The following is a 23,927-nucleotide window of genomic DNA, read 5'->3' as shown; positions in this document are numbered from 1 at the left end:
TGATTTTAGTTCTAGGAAGAGAAATGCAAAAACTAGTGACCTTTGACATATAGAAGTGCAGAAGGAAGAGCTCAGCATCAATCATTCAAAACCACAGGTAGATAGTGGCTTGTTTCCTCCGCTGTAAGAGGAGGTAAGAATTGCACCCACCTCATAGGACTTTAGCAGGAGGACAGCAGGAGTTAATGCATGTGAAAATGTTAGGGCCGTGCCTGGCATGTGGTAAGTACTCAGTCTGCTAGCTGTTCTTTCTCCTGTGTTCCCTTAAGGATATGCACACCCAGTTTGAGAAACATGATGGTAGAAACGTCTTCTAAAAGCACAAGGCTTCCTGGTGTCTAGGAGTGCTAGAACTGTACCTTTAGCAGAATAGAATCAGGCTAGCCGTGGGACATGTCTCCCTGCATAACCCAGCGTGTAGAACCACAGTACTTCATCCTTCCAGCAACGGTCACCGCACAGCAGAGGAGACTAAGTAATACCTGTGCGCACTCACCGGGGTGAACGTAAAATCGCAGCGCCCCGGATCCTGGTGTGGATCATCAACAACAGGTGACCGAACACAAATGGACAGACACATGCCATGGGAAGAGTGAGTTCACTAAAAGTGCGGTGTTTGAAAATTATTATAGCTTTTAAATTTCATTTGTAACTTAATGTTATATGTACTTCAACTAAATATGTAATATTTAATAGAAATCCCTGGGAAGCCAGATCTGGGTAATACGTGAAAAGGAGGGGAAAATATACCATTTTCTATTTGAAAGGCCACCTTTCCAATGACTTATGTCAGTTTAACAAATCCATGCTCGCTGTCCTTCGTTTACTGACTGAGCCTTTACACCAATCTCTGGACCACAGATTCTATGAGGAATGAAGAAACTTCACTCTTTTGTAAAAGCCTTTGACCCTTAAAGTCACAGTTTAGGGAGATAAATCTGCATAGCAAAATCATCCTTAAAAATCTCTTTAGTCTTTTCTGTGAACAAGAGAGCCAAAGGCGGCCAGGGGTTGTCTAGTTCAGCAACAATTGAAAGGCAAATTCTTTTCTTTAGAAGGCATCTAATCATCCACCAATGGCTTGTAGAGTGGAAGAATGGGTAGTGCCTGACCTATAAAATTATTTCTCTACCAGCTTTAATATTATGTTATAATTTTATAATTTTGTACTGAATGACCCCCTCATTGCTTTCCTCTGGGTAGTGTGCATACATGAGGTTATGACACTGGATGTTTGTTTCATTTGATGATTTCTTTTTGCTTAGCTTCTGCAGGATATAGAAGGAAACAACCAGAAACAAGCTATTCTCTCTGAACTTTATGCTCTCCAACATGACTAACTGCTTTGACCTCCTGGATCCAGTTTTTTCCCCCTGCTCCAGACTTAACCAGAATGGATGTGCATAATAATCTTGCTTTTTATGTGGCCATGGCAGGAATCAGTACTTTTCATTCCAGCAACAATGGGCTCTGCATATGACCTCTGGTCTATTGAAATTACAAAAGCAGTCAGAGCTAGTAAATCTGACCCCCATTTTAAACTCCTCCCACCCGCAATGTGTAACGTGGGGTCTATAAATGTTTAATTGATAAAGATTTCAATGTTTCTAATATGTCTACTTAATGCTTTGATTAAACTCTAGCACAGCTAATAAGTGCCAGAGCCAACATTCACTATTTATCTGACAAAGGATTTGTATCCAAAATATATGAAGAACTATGACAACTCAGAAGACAAACAATCCAATAAATAGTGGGAAAGAAAATTGAATAGACACTTCTCAAAAGATATATGAATGGCCAATTAGCATATGAAAGATGCTCAACACCATTAGTCATCAGAGAATGCAAATTAAAAACCCAAGATATCATTCAATGGATAACTTTTTTTAAAAAAAACTTGACAATACCAAGTGTTGACAAGATGTGGAACAACTAGAACTGTCACACATTTCCAGTAGCAATGCAAAATTTTACAACCACACTGGTTATTTGGCAGTTTCTGGTAAAGTTAACATACAACTGCCATATGGCCCAGGCTTCCACGGCTAGGTATTTACCTAAGAGTAATGAAAACACGTGTCCACACAAAGATACGTATACAAGTGTTTATAGCAGCTTCTTTTTGGTAATAGCTTCAAGTTGGAAACAATTCAAAAGTCCATCAACAGATGAAAAAATCCTGGTATGTCCATACAATAGAATACTATTCAGCAATAAAAAGGCATGAAAAGGAAGGAATAAAAAGCTCCTTGAAATAAATTTGTAGAGCTATTTACTGCTGTACTTTGTGCAATGTCGGCCTGTGTTTTTTTCCTCTTTTTGTTTTTTCTAGCTTTGCAGCTAAGTTTATATAGATGGGACCCCCAGGTTGTAACTCCTGGAACCAACAACATGACTATTATAAGTGAATAAAGGCAAACACACACAAAATATATACTACATAGCATTCTAAATAAGGAGAAATAAACTGTTGTAGTAGAAATCAGATCAGAGGTTGTTTTGTGTATGTGTGGCAGCAGGTTTGTCTGGAACAGGGCATAAGGGAATTTTCTGGGGTGATGAAAATGGTCTCTGTTATGCATTTGTTAAAATTGATCAAAGGGTGTGTATTGTTTATTTTTAAAAGCGCCCATCTCAGTAGTGTTGTTGTGTGGATTAAATGTAAAACATTAAGCCTATGAAGCTTTAAGCACAGAGCCCCATAATAGGTCCAGCAGTATTAGAAGCTTCTGGTTTCAAAATGGAAACCATAATGAGCTAGAGAAAAACACATATTGTAAAATTATCTATGAATTTAAAACTTCTCCCCAAATCCCAAAGACTTGGGGTATTACAAAAGCAAGTCTAAGAGCTTCAAAGGAAATGAATTAAGGGGAGGAAGAAGAAGGAAAATAGCTTCTCTGAAAAAGATAAGAAAGGAAAGATTAATTTTTGTCTCCAACTTAAAATAGTGTCTTTGTATATAATTAAACTACCATTTGTTTGTAAGACCTAGTAGACAAGCAAAGTGTACACATTCAGAATTTGCAATTTAACAAAACATGTTTTAAATAAAGCAAGAAAAGCATTAATTATAAGTTTCGTTTTTTTAATTAGTGTAGGAGACCATGAGGTAGTTTGGTAAAGTCCTGCAGTTTTCTGAAAAGGACTCCAGGCTTAAAGTTCATGAGTAGTTTAAAAGTAATTTATATCCATCTAAAACTACACAGATGCTTAGCTACTCTGAAACCCAGAGACCACTGGAACAAATCAAACCTGGCACAGAGGAGAACTAAGTGAGCCTTTATAATGTGAAAAGGGGAATTTGAGAGTGGTTTTCTTGTCCAAAAAGAACTCAGAGATTTAGAGCAAAAGTGCAGATTTCTGCCATATTCCTTGGTATAAAAGTGGTTCTGAAAAGTTCTTTGAAATAAATTCATGGAGCTATTTCTTCTTGAACCCTGAGCAATGTCAGCCTGTGTCCCTTCTTCCGCCTTTCGTTTTCTCTAGCTTTTGTAGCTGGCTTTATACAAATGGGTCCCCCAAGATGTACCCAAGACCACTCCAGGGTCTCAACCAACCAGGGATTGGTATTTTGTTGTCTTGCAACTAGTCCTGGGATAAGGGGTGCTGTAAATTCACCCTGGGTGCCATCATTGGCACTTGGTGTGCCCTATCCAGCCTGGCTTACTAAAAGGTTGGGCTCCTGCAAAGCAGAGCAACACTAGCAGCAGCAGGCAGACCAGCCAATGAGGAGGCGCCATTTGTGTCGTGTCCATATGCAAGGACCGTTGAGCTGCAAACTTGACATGTTTTCCAAGTAGGGGCTGTGCAACAACGCTAGAGTCATCTTTCCACTTACACAAAATACAATGGTTTATAGACCACGCATTTGTGTCTTTTTCTGGACTTCTATAGTAAGATTACTAAATCACTATTTCTTGACATTTGATTGTTAGAGAGGATGTGGCAGTGAAATTATCTTTAGGCCAGAAATGACAGTGGGAGCTGCCGTCATTGAACTAGATTCCCTGCATTCATTGGGGATTTTAGGACCCTGGATTGTGAAGCAGAAGCACCGAGTCACAGGCGAGGACATGTGGTAATGAACAGCAGAGCCAAAGCTTTCAGTAATCAGACTATTCGGTAATCAGAATAGTCTGACCTGCAATGCCTTTGCTGTTGGTCACGCTGTTCCTAGAACTGAATTGTTGGGCACTTAACTAAACTCTTCATTTGTGTAAGTGAAAAAGCTCTACATCTGGTGAACAGAAGTCTAAGCTGAGTCAGCACAATAGACCGTTACAGCCTCTCAACCAGTTCTCAGATTTGAGTCAGTTCAAGCCCAGCCCAGGGCAGGGACTAGAGTGAGGCAAGAAAGATCCCTAGGGTGCAGCATTTAAGGAGGTGCTCCCTCACAGGGTTATGCAAATGTGAGATCACTGCACACAGGACCCTGAGAGTAATCACTTCCTTAAATTTTGTACACAAGTCCGTCTCTTGCCTCACCCTAGCCCCAGCCAACAGAGCCCCTTGAATGAAAGGGATGCCAAGCCCTCTAGAGGAAGGACCCTACTACACAGCAGACATTCATACTGTACATCTGCCTCCAAAAGGACCTGTGGCCTTTGACCAGAGTGAGTGTGTGTTGAGGAAAGGTAAGTAATTAGACTTTTCAGGGACTACAGGACCTTGGCTCTAAACAAACCTAATTTCTGGAGCCAAACCACCACTGTACTCCTAGAGTCAGAACAGGGGCTTACGAAGGTCAGGCGACCAATTAAGTTTTGTTGTAAGTCCATTTCACAGTGGACCCAGGGGGTCCCAAACCCACCCTTTAGTGATTTCACCAGTTTGGAATGCACAATTGGAAAACACATGCTCAGCAACAGACAAACTCCACACATTGGTTCCCTGATCTGTGGAGTGGGGGTGTTATGGGAAGAAAGGCCAAATGGAAGCCACTTGAGCTGCCTCTACTTAACAAAATAGTAAACTAAAAGCAAAACTACATTCGTGGAGTAATATCAGAGATCAGTGCCACCTAATCAAGGTCTTGAAAGATGCAAGAGTAGTGATTCCTACCATAGCCCCATTCTACCCACCTATTTGGCCTACACAGAAGACAGATGAATCTGGGAAAATGACGATGAATTATCACAAACCTAATTGTGCTGTGACTCCAGTTGTGGCTACTTTTCCAGATATGGTTTTATTGCTAGATAGAATCAATACATACCCTAGTGAGTGTATATAGCTGTTGATCTGGTGAATGCTTCCTTTTTCTCTACATCTGTTAGCAAGGACCATAAGAAGCCATTTGCTTTCAACTGGCATGGTTAGAAACACATCTTGAGGGACCAGGCCAGTGGCATAGTGGTTAAGTTCATGTGCTCTGCTTCAGCGGCCCAGAGTTCACTGATTCGGATCCTGGGCATGGACCTACACACCACTCATCAAGCCATGCTGTGGTGGCATCCCACATAGAAGAACTAGAATGAATTAAAAGTAGGATATACAACTATGTACTGGGGCTTTGGGGAGAAAAAAAAAGGAGAAAGATTGGCAACATATGTTAGCTCAGGGCCAATCTTCCTCACCAAAAAAAAATGAAAGGAAGAAAGAAACACATCTTGCCTATCCTATCTCAGAACTATATCTACTCTCCAGTCCTAAGTCATATTCTAGTCCTCAGGGAACTTAATCAACTCTCCATTTCACAGCACATCATGGTGGTCCATTATTTTGGAGCTATCATGCTGATTTTTCTCTGGTGAAGAGAAAGAAGCATCCATTGGGAGATAATGTTTTTCGCATTTCTGCATGTCTTGCAAGCAGAGGCACTGGCTGCTTTTGTTCTGAACTATCCTTTCAAGGCAGTTTGTATACTGAATAGCCTGGGAAGACAGAGATAGTGTCTCCCTCTAAAGCAAAGTTTAGGCATGCTTACAGTAACATATAACAATGATAATGTCTCCTTCTGGAGCAAAGGGCAGACATGCTTACTGCCCATTATGAAAGATTCAGTTCTATAAGTTTATGTGCGGGTGTCACATGGTCCTATTGGTGTTGTTCTGTAGGAACTTGAGCTTGGGAACTGCTACAAGAAATGCTGATACTCTAGTTACTGCTGTTGCTCTGAGTGATAAAGTCCATTGTCTCTGACCCAGGAGTTTCATGTCTTCTACCAACATCCATTAAACTGTAACAGGTAACTTGTTAGCTTACAAGCAGGGTAAAATCTAGAGTCTTCACAGTTCTCGACAGCAATTACTCTAGATACTTTGATAAGACTCAAAAGACAGCAACTAAATCCCACAGAAATCCAGAGGGCTACCACCCTCTTTGTTAAATTTCCAGGAGACCAGTGATTTGGAGTCTGTTGAGATAACCCTTCCAAGATGAAGAATAAGCTGCTGCATTTGGCCCCTATGATACTGTGATTTATAATAAGAAATATATATCTTTGGTCTTCATCCCCATTTCTGGCACAGAGTTCCCCAAACCCTGGAATCTCCTAAGTGATGAGAGCAGTAAAGATATCTTTTGTTATATTAATGAGGTGACTTTTCCACAGCACCTAAGGATGGGGGCTGGTTGTCAGGAGAACCAACCATGTGATTAGAGGGTTGAAACCTTCAGCCCCACCCCTGACCTTCTGGGAGAGGAGAGGGGCTAGAGATTGAGTTCAATCACCAATGGCCAATGATTTAATCAACCATGCCTATATAATTAAGCCTCCATAAAAACCCGAAAGGAGAGAGTCCAGAGAGCTTCTGGGCTGCTGAACACATGGAGATGCAGGGAGAGTGGCACACCCAGAGAGAACATGGAAGATCCACACCCTTTCCCTCTGCCTTGCCCTATGCATCTCTGCCATCTGGCTGTTCGTGAGTTATATCCTTTTATGATAAGCCCATGATCTAGTAAGTAAAATGTTTCTCTGAGTTCTGTGAGCTGCTCTAGCAAATTAATCTAACCCATGGAGGGGGTTGTAGGAACTTCCAATTTACAGCCAGTTGGTCAGAAGCCCAGGTGACAACCTGGACTTGTGATTGGCATCTGAAGTGGAGGAGGAGGGCGGTCTTGTGGGACTGAACCCTTAACCTGTGGAATCTGATGCTATCTCTGGGCAGATGGTGTCAGAACTGAGTTGAATTGTAGGACACCCAGCTGGTGTCCAAGAATTGCTGGTGGTGTGGAAACTCTCCCACACTCACATATTGGAATTTTAGAATTTTAGCCCTTCTTATCACTAAGAAAGAGGCAGCACGTATTTCATCTGTGCTTGCTACTCCCACCCATTTATTGAGTAATCTGAAAAGTTGCCAGTTTTGAATGGGGCCCAAAACACTGTCCATGGAATTATGGAGAGGCTTATTCTCCCTCATATTATTCCACATAGCACTGCTTCTAACCAAGAGCCTCACTTTTCAGTAAATGAAATGCAGCAATAGGCTCAAGCTCATGGAATTTCTTGGTCTTACTGTGTTTCCCATAACTCTGAGTTTCATAGAACAACGAAGTGCCATTTGGAAACTAAGTTACATTGTCAGCTGTGTGACATATAATGTATAATAAACATTCTAAATCAGCTACCCAAATATGATGCCGTTTTCCATAGCCAGAAGTCATGGGGCTGGAAATCAAGGGGTGGAAATAAGAGTGGCTGCTCTCACTATTACCCCTAGTGAAATATATTTTCCTCCATACCATGACTTTGAGCTCTGCTGGTCAGGAGGTCTTAGTTCTCAAAGGATAAACGCTTCCACGAAGAGACATATCAATGGTTCCACTAAAATGGTTGGTAGGACAGCCCGCTGACCACTTTGGGATCCCCATGCCTGTCAGTCAACAGGCAAAGAAGAGGGTTACTGTACTGGCTAGGGTGATGGCTCCTGAGTATCAAGGGAGAATTAGGTTGTTACCACACAATGGAGGTGAGGAGAAGTGTGTCTGCAAAGCAGCTATTACCTGGGGCTTCTCTGAGGATCTCCATGAAATAGTCAATGGAAAACTGCAGCAACTTACTATAGCAGGACTGCTAATGACTAGAACCTTCTCAATTGAAGCAAATGAGGAGCTATTTCTCAGAGGAGCTTGCTGAGGGCAAAAGGAGTGGGGAGTGGAAGAAGGCAGTTATAACTACCGGCTATGGCCATACGACCACTTGTAGAAATGAAGAATGCAGTAGTTTGAGTACTCTTTCTTTATTTTAATGTGTATACATTAACCATGTTTTCCTCCTCTGTTTTATTCCCCTACTATCTAACATATGTGTTAACGGTGGTTAACCCTGAGTGAGACCCAGCTAGAAACTGATGATCATGCAAAGATGGATAGAGGGGCTTTATCACACATCTTCCTTTGTTTTGATCTTACAAGGACTCACTGCGTCATGCTAGGCAGTAGCAGGAGCTCACTATTATCTTTACTTGGAGGTTACATTTGGTTAAGCGCGTTGTACATGGGTGCCATGTTGTCAGAGGGTAGACTGTGATGACTTTGGACTGGTGACTTAACTAAGCTGCAATTACATTTTCTGGAATTCCTGTCCCTCCTCCATCCTTCTGGGTTAGCTTTGGCTGCAGGGAGCATCTCGTGCAAAATATGAAGGCAGCCCTGCATGTTGTCACTGGTCTACCAGCTCTCCTTGTTACTAGGGGCACACCTGGACCCTCAGCTCTTCTAAATCCAGCCAGTTCTCCATCAGCTTCTACAAGCTCCGGGCGGGAGTATGCAGCTCTGAGGAAAAGAGGCCAGCTTCTCCCATAGTCCCACACGTCATCGAGGTTGGAGCTGAGAAACAAACTCAAGCGTGCCCCTGCTCTCAACCCTGACCAGCTCCCTCCATCCAGCTGACCTCTAGGGGTGTCAGGTCAACAGCAGACACAGAGGCAAGCTGGCTCCACCAGCTCCCACAACTGTGTAAGCTCTAACCTGTAATGAATCCCTCATTCTGTGTCACCCTTAGAGGTTTGGTTTCTCTGATCTAACTATATCTGATACAGAAGATAACATTATTAACAGGATCCTCTTTAAATAGAGAGGATAGAATTTACTAAAAGAGGAATATATGGGAGGGAACAAGAGAAAAAATGATGTGACAGTGAGAGGTTTCCTCAAGGCCACAAACGAAAGCATTGACCAAGCTCCTCTGCTGGGCTGGGCCCCATGAGAGTGGCTGAGTGTAGGCATATTTGCATATGTGTGTGAGTGAGGAAAGGGCCCCTCACAAAAGGGCACAGGAAGACCACTGGGCTCTGGCCTCAAATGATCTCCTAACACACAGTCACGATGATGCACTGAAAGGATGTGAAGATGAAGACATCATACAACTTTAAATCAGAACAACCAACTTTAAATCATTGCTAGACCACATCATGCTTCATGATGGTTAATTTTATGTGTCAACTCGGCTGGACCACAGGGCCTAGATATCGGGCCAAACATTATTCTGACCATTTTTGTGAGGGTGGTTTTTGAATGAGATTAACATTTAAATCAGTGGACTTTGAGTAAAGCTGATTGCCCTTCATACTGTGGGTGGGCCTCCTCCAATCAGTTGAAGGCATGAGTAGAACAAAGACTGAGGTCCCCTAATCAAGATGGAATTTTCCAGCCTGATGTCCTTTGGACTGGAACTATTCTTCCCTGGGTCTCCAGTCTACCAGCCCACCCATCAGATTTTGGACTTGCCAACATCCATAATCACACGAGCCAATTCCTTAAAATAAATCTCTCTGTTTCTATATGTATAGATATATACACACACATCCTATTAGTTCTGTTTCTCTTGGAGAACCCTGACTAATAAACTCAGAGTGAATTAAAAATTCATTTTGAATAATTATTGTAATTATCTTGTGGAAAGCATGGTTATATTACATTGTACTTCCGTTTTAAATTTTAATTTGTTAAATGTAAACATTCTTTTAAATTACACAATATTTTATAATCCACTTCTACTATTCTGCCTCTAGCTTACTCTGCTCCAGCCATTCTAGCTTTCTTCCCTTCCTCAAACGTGCCTCAAAGACTTTGCATTTTCTATTCCTTCTGCTGGAAATGCTTTTCCCTCAGATACCTGTATAGCTTGCTCTCTTGTATTCTAAAGATCTTTACTCAAATGCATCCACAGACAGTCTTTATCTACCCTTTGCTCTTCCAAAATTACAACCTCTCCCCTTGTTGGCTCCTTGGTGTTAGTTAAGACTCACCAGGTGCACAGAAGGCCAACCGCTGGCTGTAGACTTCATTTCTGGAGCTGGGAAATGACAGAAAGAGTGAATGATCAGGAAATTTTGTAGTAATCGAAGAGAAAGAATTGGGCATAAGTGCAGATTTATATCTAAACAATTCTATTTCCAGTCCTCAGTCTTCTTTCATAGTTCTCTCAGAATGTGAAAGATTCTCAGGCCAGCCCGGTGGCGCAGCAGTTAAGTGCCCACGTTCTGCTTCTCAGCAGCCCAGGGTTCGCCAGTTCGGGTTCCGGGTGGGGACATGGCACCACTTGACAAGCCATGCTGTGGTAGGCGTCCCACACGTAAAGTAGAGGAAGATGGGCACAGATGTTAGCTCAGGGCCAGTCTTCCTCAGCAAAAAGAGGAGGATTGGCAGCAGTTAGCTCAGGGCTAATCTTCCTAAAAAAAAAAAAAACAGGAAAGAATGTGGAAGATTCTAAAACTATATTAAGTAATTTATACACTGACACCTGTGTAGGGCCATGTTTTATTTCTTGTCAAAGAGTTCTCCACTTATATAATGTCAATATTCTCTGATTATGAAAGTGACACATTTGTTGTAGAAAACATAAAGATACAGGAAAACATAAATAGGAAAAAATCAAAATCGTTCAGAATCCAACTCTCCAGAGATAACCAATATGAAGGTTTTAATCATTTACCTTTTAGGCTTATTTCTGTGCACACATTATATATATGTGTGTGTGTGTGTGTGTACACATTTTAAATAAATTTTAAATAGTTTGGTTCCTTTTTTTAAAAACCAACATATTTTCCTATGCTCATTAAAATTCTTCATAAGCAGAATTTTTTCCTGGCTACATAAAACACAATATTCTATAGTTTAACTTGGTTATCATTTACCTAATCTTACCATTATTTTAGGACATTTAAATTATTTCCATTTTTCATGATAATTAATAGCAATAAAGTGAATATATTTGTTCACAAATATTTGACATGACCTCCTTTAATATTTTGATACTAACCTTGCCTTTTGACTTCAAGCTAGGTCTGCAAATCCTCAAATTGCTATCTGAAAAGAGAAAAATTCAGTCAATCTGATCAGTGTGGTACTGTAGAGATATTGGCCAGTACCCTGTCATACACAACCATTTTTTCCTTTTTTTTTTTTTACCTTCAAAGATATTCTAAGCCTCAGGTTTTGCTTTTCCTTCTCCTAATTGCATCTCAGAATCAGAATTTGAGAGCCCAGGAATCCTTATAGGCTTTTCAGCCTAATTGCCTCATGGTGCCAAAGAAAGCAGTGGGGAGGGGACACTTGCCAGGGCACAGTTAGTAATGGGGTACCCTTAGGGTTGCCTGCTTTAGCCAACAAAAATATAGGATGCTTACTCCATTTGAATTTCAGATAAACAATAAATAATTTTTTAGTCTAAGCATGTCTCAAATATTAAATGGTTAAAAAGGACTACGCATTGTCCATCCATGTTTTTCTAGCAGCCTAGACACACTGCAAACCCAGGCCTCCCGTCAACCTGGGGCAATGCGCTTCTCATCACCCAACACTGCATTCGGGGACTATAGGCCACTTCTCTCTCCTCTAGCCTCTTCCCTCAATTCTGGGCCTCTGTTCCTGAAATTCTCAGAGGGACTACAGAAAACATGACTTCACAATCTGAAAATTTTGGTTCCATTACAGTGTTGGTGGGACGGACACCTAATTTTCGTGTTTCTCCAGAACTCACATGGCAGAGGTGCTAGTGGCTTCTTTCCTGGATGTAGAGTCCAGCATCTAGTCCTTTCTGAGGAGGTCCGGGCTGTGCAGAGGCAGTGCTGGCGGGGTGAGGCAGCATGCAAAGCACTCCAAGGCAGGCCCTCTGGGTGGGAGCAGCACAGGCTTCCCTCCCCTGAGTGACCCCAAAGAGCCTACGACCGGGAGAAGGAACCACTCAGGAGTGGGGTTGCAGCAGCAGAGTTTTAAATGAGGTGAATCTGTGCATGCACATATATACACGAGGGAGAGCTGCTCCTCGTCTCATTGTGCATCTCCCGTGTCACTTGTAGACTTACAGCTGCTTCCCTGGGTCACTGCACAGAGCCTATTTAAAGGGTTACGCTGCGTCAAATAGTTCTTTTATAATATTCATTTTCAGAGCAATTACTGAGCCATAGTGGGTACTGGATCTAAACACACCACGATGCATTCAGATCCCAGCAAAGCCCTCAGTAGTCCCACAGTGAAATGAGTCAGATCATCAGCTTATGCATAAGAACAGCCCAGATGACGTCCTTCCTTCACCTACTTGTGGGGAATCAGCACCCTTATTCCTGGCCGTGCCTAAATCCCACAACATTGTGTGCGTATGTGTGTATGTGTATATTTTCAAAAGTGTTATTCATGGGCCGGCCCTGTGGCAGAGTGGATAAGCTCGCAAATGCGCTCTGCTTCAGCAGCCCAGGGTTTCGCAAGTTCGAATCCTGGGCAAGGACATGGCACCGCTCATCAAGCCACGCTGAGGAAGCGTCCCACATGCCACAACTAGAAAGACCCACACCTCAAAGATACACAACTATGTACCGGGGGGCTTTGGAAGAAAAAGAAAAAAAAAAGTGTTATTCAGAATTCGGAAAATACTAAATAAAGTATAATGATGAAAATTAGCCATTTTCCCACCGCTCATCCACATCACTGCTCACATTTTGGATTACTTCTTCCCAATTGCTTTTTTTTTTAAATTACTATTTTATTTTTATTATTTTCGGAAGTACATCATATTTCAAATTCTGTGTACATTACATCATGTTCACCACCCGAACACTAATTATAGTGCATCCCCTCACATGTGACCCTAATCACCCCTTTTGCCCTCCCCCCACCTTCCCTTATGGTAACCACCAGTCCAATCTCCAAAGCTATGTGTTTTTTTGTCGTTGTTTTTATCTTCTACTTATGATTGAGATCATATGGTATCTGACTTTCTCCCTCTGACCTATTTCAGTCAGCATAATACCCTCAAGGTCCATCCATGTTGTCACAAATGGCCGGATTTCATCATTTCTTAGGGCTGAGTAGTAGTCCATCATGTATAAATACCACATCTTTTTTATCCATTCGTCCCTTGATGGGCACCTGGGTTGCTTCCATTTCTTGGCTATTGTGTACAGTGATGCAATGAATATAGAGGTGGCAAGTATCTTTATGCCTTTGTGTTTTCAAGTTCTTTGGATAAATACCCAGCAGTGGGATAGCTGGATCATATGGTAGATCTATCCTTAATTTTCTGAGGATACTCCAAACTGCTTTCCATAGTGACCGCACCAGTTTGCACTGCCACCAGCAGTGAACAAGGGTTCCCCTCTCTCCACACCCTCTCCAATATTTGTTGTTTCCTGTCTTGTTAATTATAGCCATTCTGACCGGAGTGAGGTGATACCTCATTGCAGTTTTGATTTGCATTTCCCTGATAGCTAATGATGTTGAGCATCTTTTCAAATGCCTGTTGGCCATCCATATAGCTTCTTTGGAGAAATCTCTGTTCAGATCTTTTGTCCATTTTCTAATTGGATTGTTGGTTTTTTTGTTGTTGAGCTGTATTAGTTCTTTGTATATTTTGGATATTAACCCCTTATCTGATATGCGGTTTGCAAATATCTTCTCCCAATTGTTAGGTTGTCTTTTCATTTTGTTGATGGTTTCCTTTGCTGTGCAGAAGCTTTTTAGTTTGATGTAGTCCCATTTGTTCATTTTTTCTTTTGTTTCCCTTAAAAATCCCAATTGCTTTTAATTTAACTTTACTTTTATATAGTTGTAATCACATTACACATGCAATATCCTATGCTGTTCCTTTACATTATTTGAGAAGTATCTTTCCATTCTACCAGTTAAAATTCTTCTAATTGCAAATGACTTAAATTACCTGGAGACGTGACAATCATACGCCCCAAGACAAGGCTGGCTCTGGGTAAGTGTGATTCGGAGGCTCAAACAATTACAAGGAACAGGTTCCTTGTTTCTCTGATGCAGCTTCTGCAATGCCAGCTTCCTCCTGGGCTCCACACACTTATGGGAAAACTCAAGGAGAGTGGACTAAGCAGGCCCAGGGATGATGCAGGAGGAATCTCGCAGGAGCACTGGCCTGGTCCAGCCCCCAGGGATGCAGCAGAGCCTGAGGCAAGCACTGGATACAGAATGCCCTGCTAGGACCATGGCTGCAATTGCCATGGCCACCAATCCCATGGCCACAATGTCCTTGTGTCTTTAGCACCTAATTAAGGCCAAAACTGGCATATCTGACTGGTGTGGCCTCGGTCACTTGCCTTTTCCTTGGCTGCAAAGGAGGCTGGAAACATGGTATCCGGCAGGGAAAGAGGGGAACTCTGCCTCCTGCAAAGACTCCTAAGGTGAGCAATTTCTCAAACAAAGGAAAGGGTTTAGGTGCTGGGCAGCTGAAATGAATGTCAAATTTTAACTATGCTATTTCATAATACTGTAGTGAAAAACAGAATGAGATAATGTGTGTAAGAGCTTACCGCATAGGAAGTGAGCTTAATAAGCTTTATGTTTTATGACGAGAAGAAGGAGAAGCTGATACTTGAGGAATATTAAACTCTCCAAATCTGATGTACATCTGGACACATCAAGAAGAGGCAGTGTCATCCCAGGGCAGGCCTTTGGCTGAAGTCTCTTGATGGAACACCAATCTAGAAGAAATACAGGAACAGAGGAGCAGGCTCAAGAACGTCATGGGGACACATGAGCAAAACCCAGACAGTGAAAAACTGTGCAGGACAGACCACCAGTTTCTTTAACAAAGAAATTACAAGGAAAAAGTGAGATGGGAGGGGTCCTTTAGATTAAAAGGATACAAGATGTTTTCAGTTAATTATAATGAACCTTATGCAGATCCTACCCAAACAAACTAAAAAATATAATGAGCTAATTAGGAAATCTGAATGCTGAGTTGGTATTTTATGATATTAGGAAATAATATTTTAGGTGTGGTAATGGTATTGTGGTTATGTTTTAAAAAGTATCCTACTATTTTAGAAGTGCATATTAAAATATTCATCAATGATATGATAAGATGTCTGATATTTTGCTTGAAAAAGTTCATTGTGGGTTTAGGAGGGGAAGGAGAGCGGGGCAGAGATGAAATAAGATCAGCCATGAATTGATAATTCTTGAAGCTGGGCTTGCGTTCATGGGGCTTACCATTCTTTGTCTATATTTTCACGTTTGAAATTTTACATAATAAAAATTTACACAAAGAAGAAAAAAACTTCCTGGAGTATAAAAACAAGTCTAAGAAAAGCTTCCAAGAGGAATGCAAGACCTATGAGAAGGTGCCAATTACTCATTAGGCCTGTTCCACCTTCCAGACATTTAGGAACTCTGGGATACGGTAATACCGGCTGATTGACTTCATACTTTATAAGAGCTTCTCCATAAATAACCTCACCTCGTTCCTACAGCACACCTGAGTGCAGGAATTTTACTTTTGTTTTTCAGTTATAGACACCGAAGCCCAAAGACGTTGAACAACGTGCTCAAGGTAAAATAACAATCTGGTCTCAGCTCAATGGCTTGAATTCCCAGGTGGATGCTCCTTTCACATTTCCGAATGTTTTTCTATCAAGAGCGGCCATGCTTTCTGGTGGCAGGGTGGACAGCCAGGGTAGAAAATCAGGTTGCAAAGCCCTGATTTTGCTTACGCAGGTTTGGAGGGGCCTTCCCTGTTGGTAAAGATGGGCATGTCCCCACTCCCCAGCCTCAGCTCTGCAGGATGGCAGGGGGTTGCTTACCTGGGGTGAGGTGGTGGGCTCCAGCACCATCACATCCATAAGTCCTGTTCTTTCCCACTTTCCCTTCTGTCCTTGCTCCCCTGCCTGTCCAGTCTGCATATTTGGGAGAATGGTCCTCCAAGGCCATCTGTCAGCCATTTAGACAGAATCTGACTTGAGGCAGCTGCTAGAAAGGAGCAGAATAGGGCCAAGGACAATCCTGGGTCTTCCAGCTATCTGTGCTGGAAGTCTCTAGTTGGCGTTGTTTCCCAGGGACCAAGAGGGGACACGCATCTCCTTATCCCAACCAGGCCTGTGGGACCATAATAGGACCCCTAGAACCATCTCTCAAGGATCTTCGCCAGCCCTTAATTTCAGGAGCTGATTTGCCAGGATTCCAGCTGCAATGAAAGGCCTTGCTGGATAGAAGATCTGCCCTTGGACATCCGGGTCATTCTGGACCAGTGAAACTCTTTCTCCTGGCTTTCCTCCCTTCTTCATCCTCACCCATTCAAGTGAGGTGTCCTCCACAGCCCAGCTCAAGCCACATCTTCTCCCAAACCCCTTCTCTGATCACTCCAGCCTTTGCTGTTCTCTTTTCTTCAGCCTGACTTTCCATATATTGATTTGTTTCCTTCATTTTTATTGTGGTAAAATACACATAACATAAAATATAGCATCTCAATAGTTTTTAAGTGTGCAGCTCAGTGGCATTAAGCATATTCGCAATGTTGTGCAACCATCGCCACCCTCCATCTCCAGATCTCTTTTCCTCTCACAAAACAGAAACTGTGTTCCCATCAACCAATAACGCCCATTTCCCCTCCCAAGCCCTTGGCAACCACCACTCTACTTTCTGTCTCTATGCAGTTGACTCCTCTAGGTACCTCACTATCGGTGAAATCATACAGTATTTGTCTTTTTGTGCCTGACTTACTTCTCATAGTGTAATGTCCTCAAGATTCATCCATGTTGTAGCATGTGTCAGAATCTTCTTCCTTTTTAAAGCTGAACAATATTCCATTGCATGGATATACCACATTTTGCCTGTCCATTCAACCACTAATGGGTTGTTTCCACCTTTCGACTATTTTTAACAATGCTGCTATGAACAGGGGTGTACAGAAATCTGCCCAGGTCTCTGCTTTCAATTTTGGGGGTATATACCCAGAAGTGGACTCAATAGATTGTATGGTAATCCTAATTTTTGGAGGAACCGCCATACTACTTTTTATAGCAGCTGTGCCATTTTACATTCCCAACTACTGTGCACGAGGGCTCCTATTTCTCCACCTCCCCACCAACACTTGTTATTTTCTGTTTGGTTTTTTTTTTTGATAGCAGCCATCCTAATGGGGTGTGAGATGTCCATAGCATTGATTTTTATGTAGGTTTTATTTGTATCATTATGTAATTGTGCTATGTGTATTGGTGTGGTTTACAAACTAGATTATATGTATTTTTAGGGTAAAGATTCTGTTGTATACACCTTTAGTTAGCATAGAATGCCTAATAAGCACCCTGTAAGATGTAAAAGTGACAAATATGATGGACGACACTGAAGTTATATTTCTTCCGAATGCTGGTATGTGCAGTAGGCTGCTAATATTCATTTGTATTTCTTTCCAAAATATCTTTACCACAAAGGAGGATTTTCAAAAGTGTTCCACTGAAAAATAAACTATTGAATTTATCAAGCACAATTGAACACCTAGATGCAGGGGATAAAGTGGTGAATAAGCCCAACCCAGTTCTCTCTCTCATAAAGTTTTCAGTCTAGCACAAGAGAAAGTCATTAAATAAGTTTAAATAATTAATTATTCAACTAGAATTATGGTAAGTGAAATGAACTAGAAGTTCAGGAAGCTAGGGGAGCATATATCAGGGACACTTGGCATGTTCTAAGGGGTCAGGAACAACGAATAAATGTTACCTAGGGGAAGATGATGGGGGAGAGAGCCTTTGAAGCAGGAGAAATAGCATGTGCAAAGGCCCTGTGATAGAGAGCATATGTTCCCTGTGGCTACGTGAAAACATTTTGTGTCTTCTCCATACCTAGCAGGAGCCCTAGGAAACTCAAGGTTGGCCCAGCCCTCCCACGCAACAATGCCACCATTTCTACTCTCCTGCACCAAGGTGGCATGAGGATATTCTTAGTATCTTGCTGGGCTACATCCAGGCACAGCTGCCTAGGAGCCAACTATCCTCACCTCTTCAAACATAAGAGTCTGTGGAGCAGTGAACAGGACCAGACATTGAGTCTCTTCTTTTCTCAACAACTCTTTACCCTGTTCTTGACTCAGCCTGGAGCATCATTACAAAATGAGGACTGGAGGTATGGGTCTTCAGGAGGAATGGTTCTGTCTGTTCACATCTCTGTGAAAATCTGCTTTGTCTCACACTGGGGTGACTGAAATCAAGAATCTAGGATCTTTGTTTCACTAGCCAGTGTGGGATTGTTCATTGGGGGGAGAACAGCACCTGCTTTAAAATGTCCCAAATTATTTATTAGTCTGCCACAAATTAATGCTTCATATATCCAACCCCACCAGCTTTCAGACCTCACACAGAGTTAGAAGGGGATGGTGGAGTTTGATCAGAGAAAAAAAAAATCAATGCACATTGCCCCTCTGGGAAGACTAAAGACATACAATAAGAAGGAAAATGAATTATTCCTAAAGTTTCCCCTTAATTTTCAGTCAGCAGAACCTTTATCAACTTGTCAGGCAGATGGAGCCGAAACCACCCCCTTAACCAGTAAGGTACAAGAGAGCGCGTGAGACAGCGAGGAGGGCCAAGGCTCCTTGGGGATGAATGCACCTAATTAAAACCAACAGCCTCCTTTGCCTGGGCTCCATTGTGCCAACAATTCTGGGGATGATGTATTTCGACCAAATTAAAACGCAATTAGCTTCCCTTACAGATGATTTATAGGGAAAGACAACGAACTTTGAATGAATGCCATTGACCTTAGACCTAAGTCAGAAGAGAGATCCTTCATGATGTGCTGGCTAAGAGGGGCCAGGAGTGTGTCTGATTCAGCTTTAGTGGGATAGTGGCAGTGTCCCTCCGAGAGACAGTGTGCCTGCCTGGCCCACTTGATTACCGACTGATCCAGGGATCTCCAGGTCAGCTGGTCCACAAGGACATATGTGATAGTGATTATCATTCTGGAAAGCCCTGGGGAGCGGAATGAGATTAGACTCAGGCAAAGAGAATGCCCCCGATATCTCCATGTTCTTACTACTGTAAGAGCAACTTTAGGGCACTTGTCACACTGTAATATGATTCGCATTTTCCTAGAAGAGGGAATAGCAACCAATGGCCCATGTCTGCAGTCCTTATGTGACCTTTCTTGCTTTTGACATTGCCCACCACCTATTTCTAGGAGAAAAGTTAAAAATCTACATCGGACAGACTCTGGTGCCCAAATACAGTCATGTGCCATATAATGACATTTCGGTCAACTATGGACCGCACATACAATGGTGGTCCCATAAAGATAGTACCATGTAGCCCAGGTGTGTAGTAAGCTATACCATCTAGATTTGTGTAACTACACTCTATTATGTTTGCACAATGACGAAGTCACCTAATGACGCGTTTCTCAGAACATAGCCTTGTCGTTAAGCAACACATGACTGTACCTAAGTTTGAGTCTTATAGACACATGTACACACACATATGTACAAAAGAACACATATACACACCCATATACATACACACACACATATATATGTATACACATGTGTGTGTGTGTGTGTGTGTTGCAGCCTTAGGCAAGGCCCTTAGCCTCTCTGTACCTTGATTTCTCCATATATGAAATGAATTTTTTGTGGGGCTGGCCCCGTGGCCGAGTGGTTAAGTTCCTGTGCTCCGCTGCAGGCGGCCCAGTGTTTCGTTGGTTCGAATCCTGGGCACGGACATGGCACTGCTCATCAAACCACGCTGAGGCAGCGTCCCACATGCCACAACTAGAAGGACCCACAACGAAGAATATACAACTATGTACTGGGGGGCTTTGGGGAGAAAAAGGAAAAAAATAAAATCTTTAAAAAAAAAAAAATGAATTTTTTGTGAAGATTAAAGGAGATAATGTAATTTATAATGCTCTGAGAAGCAAGCCTGACAAATACTAAACATAGTAAATGTTAGCTATCATCATTTGTTAAATATGTCCAAGTATTAAAAGGTTGGTGGCTAAAATGCAAGGCCAACTCTCTCACTGGCAATTTTTATTCAATAAGGTAGGTAATCTAAAGGAGAAGGAAAGTAATTCTTCCCCCTGGAGCTCAAATAAAGGTGTTTTCATTTTGATTGACAAACTGCAGCTCATGAATATTTATTTATTTATTTTAATTTGGACCTCAGGTATAAAAGGGTGATCATCGGTACTTCTGATTGTCTTCATCTTCTCAGGACAGTAGCTATTTCAAATGTATCTTTGATTCCTACTATTTACCACAGTATACAGTGTCCAGAACAAAACAGAAGAAAGAAGGAAGGAAGGAAGGAAAGAAGGAGGGAGGAGGGAAGGAAGGAAGGAGGGAGGGAGGAAGGAAGGAAAGAAGGGTATTAAATAAATAACCAGTTCTATTTATATCAGGTGTTGAATATTCATTAGATGCAGCAATTTTTGGTTCCTACCCATCAGACACAGGTTCAAACCAGAACAAGTGCTATATTATTCTGCAAACAATAGACTCTCCACTGATGGGATCTTGGTGGAATGAATGAATATGAACCTGAACAAAACACAGCCGTGCAACGTCAGCATTCTGAGGAAATGACATAAAGCCAAATCTAAGCTCTGCCAACAGGCCTCGTTTTTCCCTGTACCTCTCAGCTCGTCCTTGGCAATTCACTTTTATAACCTTCCTTGTTCACTCCGATCATTTGTTACGAGGCTAGAGAGAATTTCCTTCTTTTTGCTGGTTTACCATTCTTTGTGGAATCTTGCATCCACTTGATCAACTGCCATCTGCATGGCTTTTCTGCACTTACTCTGACAATAACCACACTTTTTAAAGTGCACACAGCACAGCCAAAGGAGGGGGTCCAGACCATAGCCCAGGGCCATGGCCAGTGACCACAGCCAGAAAGTCAGAACGCTGTCCTCTATTTCCAGTTCTCCCACTGACCCTGACAATGAGCCAGGGCTTCTGCAACGCTCCATTGTCCCCATCTCTACACCAGGACATGGTGGCCATGAACGTGTAGCAACTGGTCAAACGAGATGGCATGGATACAAACATTCCCCCCACCCATAAACCTGCACACACGGGCGTGTCACACACACACAATTACTCCTACATTTAGTATTTGCACAATAATTTGAACTGTAGTTAAAAAAGAAACCCCACTCACTATAGAAATTCAATAAGGGGTTGACTTTAAATGAACACAATACCACTTTATTTGTCTGAAAACTATAAACAAAGTCGATCACTAAAGTCAATGAGTAATATAGCACGCATTTCGAAGGCACCAAATCTGGTTCGGGTCCCACTTCAGCACCTAATAGTTCTCTGACTTTGGTGGGGCAGGTTACTCAGTTTCTCCGAGGCTTGATTTACCTATAAAGGGGTGGGGTGGGTGCGAGAATCTCTGCTTTATAGGCTGTATAAGAATTTAGCAGGTTAACGTAAGTCAGGTGCTTAGTTCATGGGAGGTGTGTTTTAAGATGTGGTAGCTTGAAAACATGTTTTTAAATTCTTAGACAGTCATCCAGCTGAGAGGTTGGGTCTAGGTCCTCAATATCACTCCAAATACGACTAGCAGGGTACCAGGGCCTGAGACTGGCGCTGGCCAGGAAAATTCTAGGATGAGGGTGTAGATGAGAGTGCACATGCAGATGCGTGAGTGGACTATTAGTTTTCCACTGCTGTGTCACAAATTACCACAAACTTGAAATCCTACCTCTTTTTTTTTTTTTAAAGATTGGCACCTGAGCTAACAATTGTTGCCAATCTTTTTTTTTTTTTTCTGCTTTATCTTCCCAAACCCCCCGTACATAGTTGTATATCTTAGTTGCAGGTCCTTCTAGTTGTGGGATGTGGGACGCCACCTCAATGTGGCCTGACAAGCGGCGCCATGTCCGCGCCCAGGATGCAAAACCTGGGCCGCTGCAGCGGAGCGCACAAACTTAACCACTCGGCCACGGAGCCGGCCCCATAAATCCTACCTCTTCATAAGCTCAGAGTTGTGTAGGTCCGAAGTCCAATCACAGCATAGCTGGGTTTTCTGCTCAGAAGATGAGGGTCAGGCCAAGATTTTTGGGCGCCTCTGGAAAAAAACCCATGTTTAAGGGCATCCTCGTTCTCAGCAGAATTCAGGTCTTTGAGGTTGTAGGACTGAGGTCCTGTTTCCTTGCTGAGTGTCAGCTTGCTCTCAGCTCTAGAGTCTACCCACATCCTGGCTACACGGCCCTTTGATCTCGAAGCCAGCAAAGGTACTTGGCATCCTCGGGCTTCAAATCTCTGACTTCCTCTTCTGGAACTAGCCAGAGAAAGCTCAGCTTTGAAGAACTTGTGTGATTAGGTCAGGCCCACCTGGATGATTTCCCTATGTCAAGGTCAAGTTAAGACTATATAATATAACCGAATCATGGGAGTAAGATCCATCATATTCACAGTCCTAGAGATTATGTACAGGGTACACAGGCTGGGGGGCAGGGAATTCGGGGGGTGATCTTAGAATTCTGCCCACAGTAGGTGGGACTGCTGCTTCTCCCAACAGTATACCTGGGGGCTCCTGAGAACAAGTCTCCCAGCCAGCTGGCCAGCACTCCCTCCCTTCCCCAGCCTAGCTCGGCAATTTCAGGTGACCTCGGCAAAGAGAGCTGGGGACAGTGTGTGTGCCTGATGGGTACCACAGAGCTGAGACAGGGAAATTTCCCCTGGGGCTTGCTGTCCCAGTACTTAGTCTGTTGTTCTAACCAACACCCAGTTGTCTGTATTAGAATGGAAAGCCCTAGTACATCAGGGCCCTGCCCAGCTGGTTTGGTCAAGCCAAGTCTCACCCTTGTGCTCCAGGGACATCACCTGAGGATGATTATTTAACGTAACCTCAATGTAACGCTGACACTTTAAGGCTGGGAAAGCCTGTACGATTCTCCTGCCCCTCTGCCATCACTCTTCTTCCTTGACAGTCTGGTGCCGTCTGCATGGATGGCATTCATTTATTCAAGAAAACATTTACTAAGGACCTACGGCATGTCTGTGCCAGTAAATGCATGACCTCATCTGGATTTTTATGGTAGCCTCCTAACTAGTCTTCCTGCTTCCACCCTTGCCCCTCTACAGTCTATTTTCCACACAGATGCCTGAGGATCTTTTTCTAAAAATAACTTATACCAAGCTACCCCTCTGTTCAAACCCTGTTATGGCTTTTCCACTCTTCTACAGTAAAAGCCTATAAGCCACAGCCTATAAAACCTGAAGGATCTGGGCTTCTGCTGCCCCTCTGATCTCATCTCCTATCTGAATGTCTCTCCCAATCTGCTCCAGCCACCCTGGCTTGCTGTTATCCTTCCCTGAGGCCAAGCACTTCTGCCTCAGGACCTTTGCACACACACTTGTCTTTCTAGACTGCCTTCCCCAGGATTCCAGCTGCAATGAAAGGCCTTGCTGGATAGAAGATCTGCCCTTGGACATCCGGGTCATTCTGGACCAGTGAAACTCTTTCTCCTGGCTTTCCTCCCTTCTTCATCCTCACCCATTCAAGTGATGTGTCTTCCACAGCCCAGTTTTAAAACAAGGACAGTCCTGGCAAAGGAGAGAGATGAAAAACAAAGAAAGAAACAACCAAAACCCCTGTGTTTTTACGACTTTGGGAATTGTAGAGACTTTAGGCATGTCCTCACAAACTGCTTTATAAAGAGCCATACTGCATGCTATCAAGAGGGGGCCTGTACCTGGGTGCTGCAGGAAGAAAGAATGAGAATGCCTGTTCCTC

At 42.7% G+C, this 23,927-nt stretch overlaps 1 long non-coding RNA gene across 2 annotated transcripts; it reads right to left on the bottom strand.

Moving 5' to 3' along the window:
- Positions 1-9,882: 9,882 nt before the first annotated feature.
- LOC139082578 (uncharacterized) lies at positions 9,883-14,858 on the bottom strand. Of its 2 annotated transcripts, none has more exons than XR_011538731.1 (3): positions 14,721-14,858; positions 11,216-11,262; positions 9,883-10,625 (listed from the first exon to the last, which is right to left on the bottom strand). It is a non-coding gene; the product is annotated as an uncharacterized lncRNA (long non-coding RNA). The 2 variants fall into 2 exon arrangements; XR_011538730.1 differs by lacking the exon at positions 14,721-14,858 and adding an exon at positions 11,936-12,097.
- Positions 14,859-23,927: the final 9,069 nt, after the last annotated feature.

This window comes from Equus przewalskii, chromosome 1 (genome assembly GCF_037783145.1).
Source record: "Equus przewalskii isolate Varuska chromosome 1, EquPr2, whole genome shotgun sequence".
In the NCBI taxonomy this organism is placed as follows: domain Eukaryota; kingdom Metazoa; phylum Chordata; class Mammalia; order Perissodactyla; family Equidae; genus Equus; species Equus przewalskii.
Note: the sequence above shows the minus strand (reverse complement) of the source record. Positions and strands in the feature narration are given on the sequence as shown.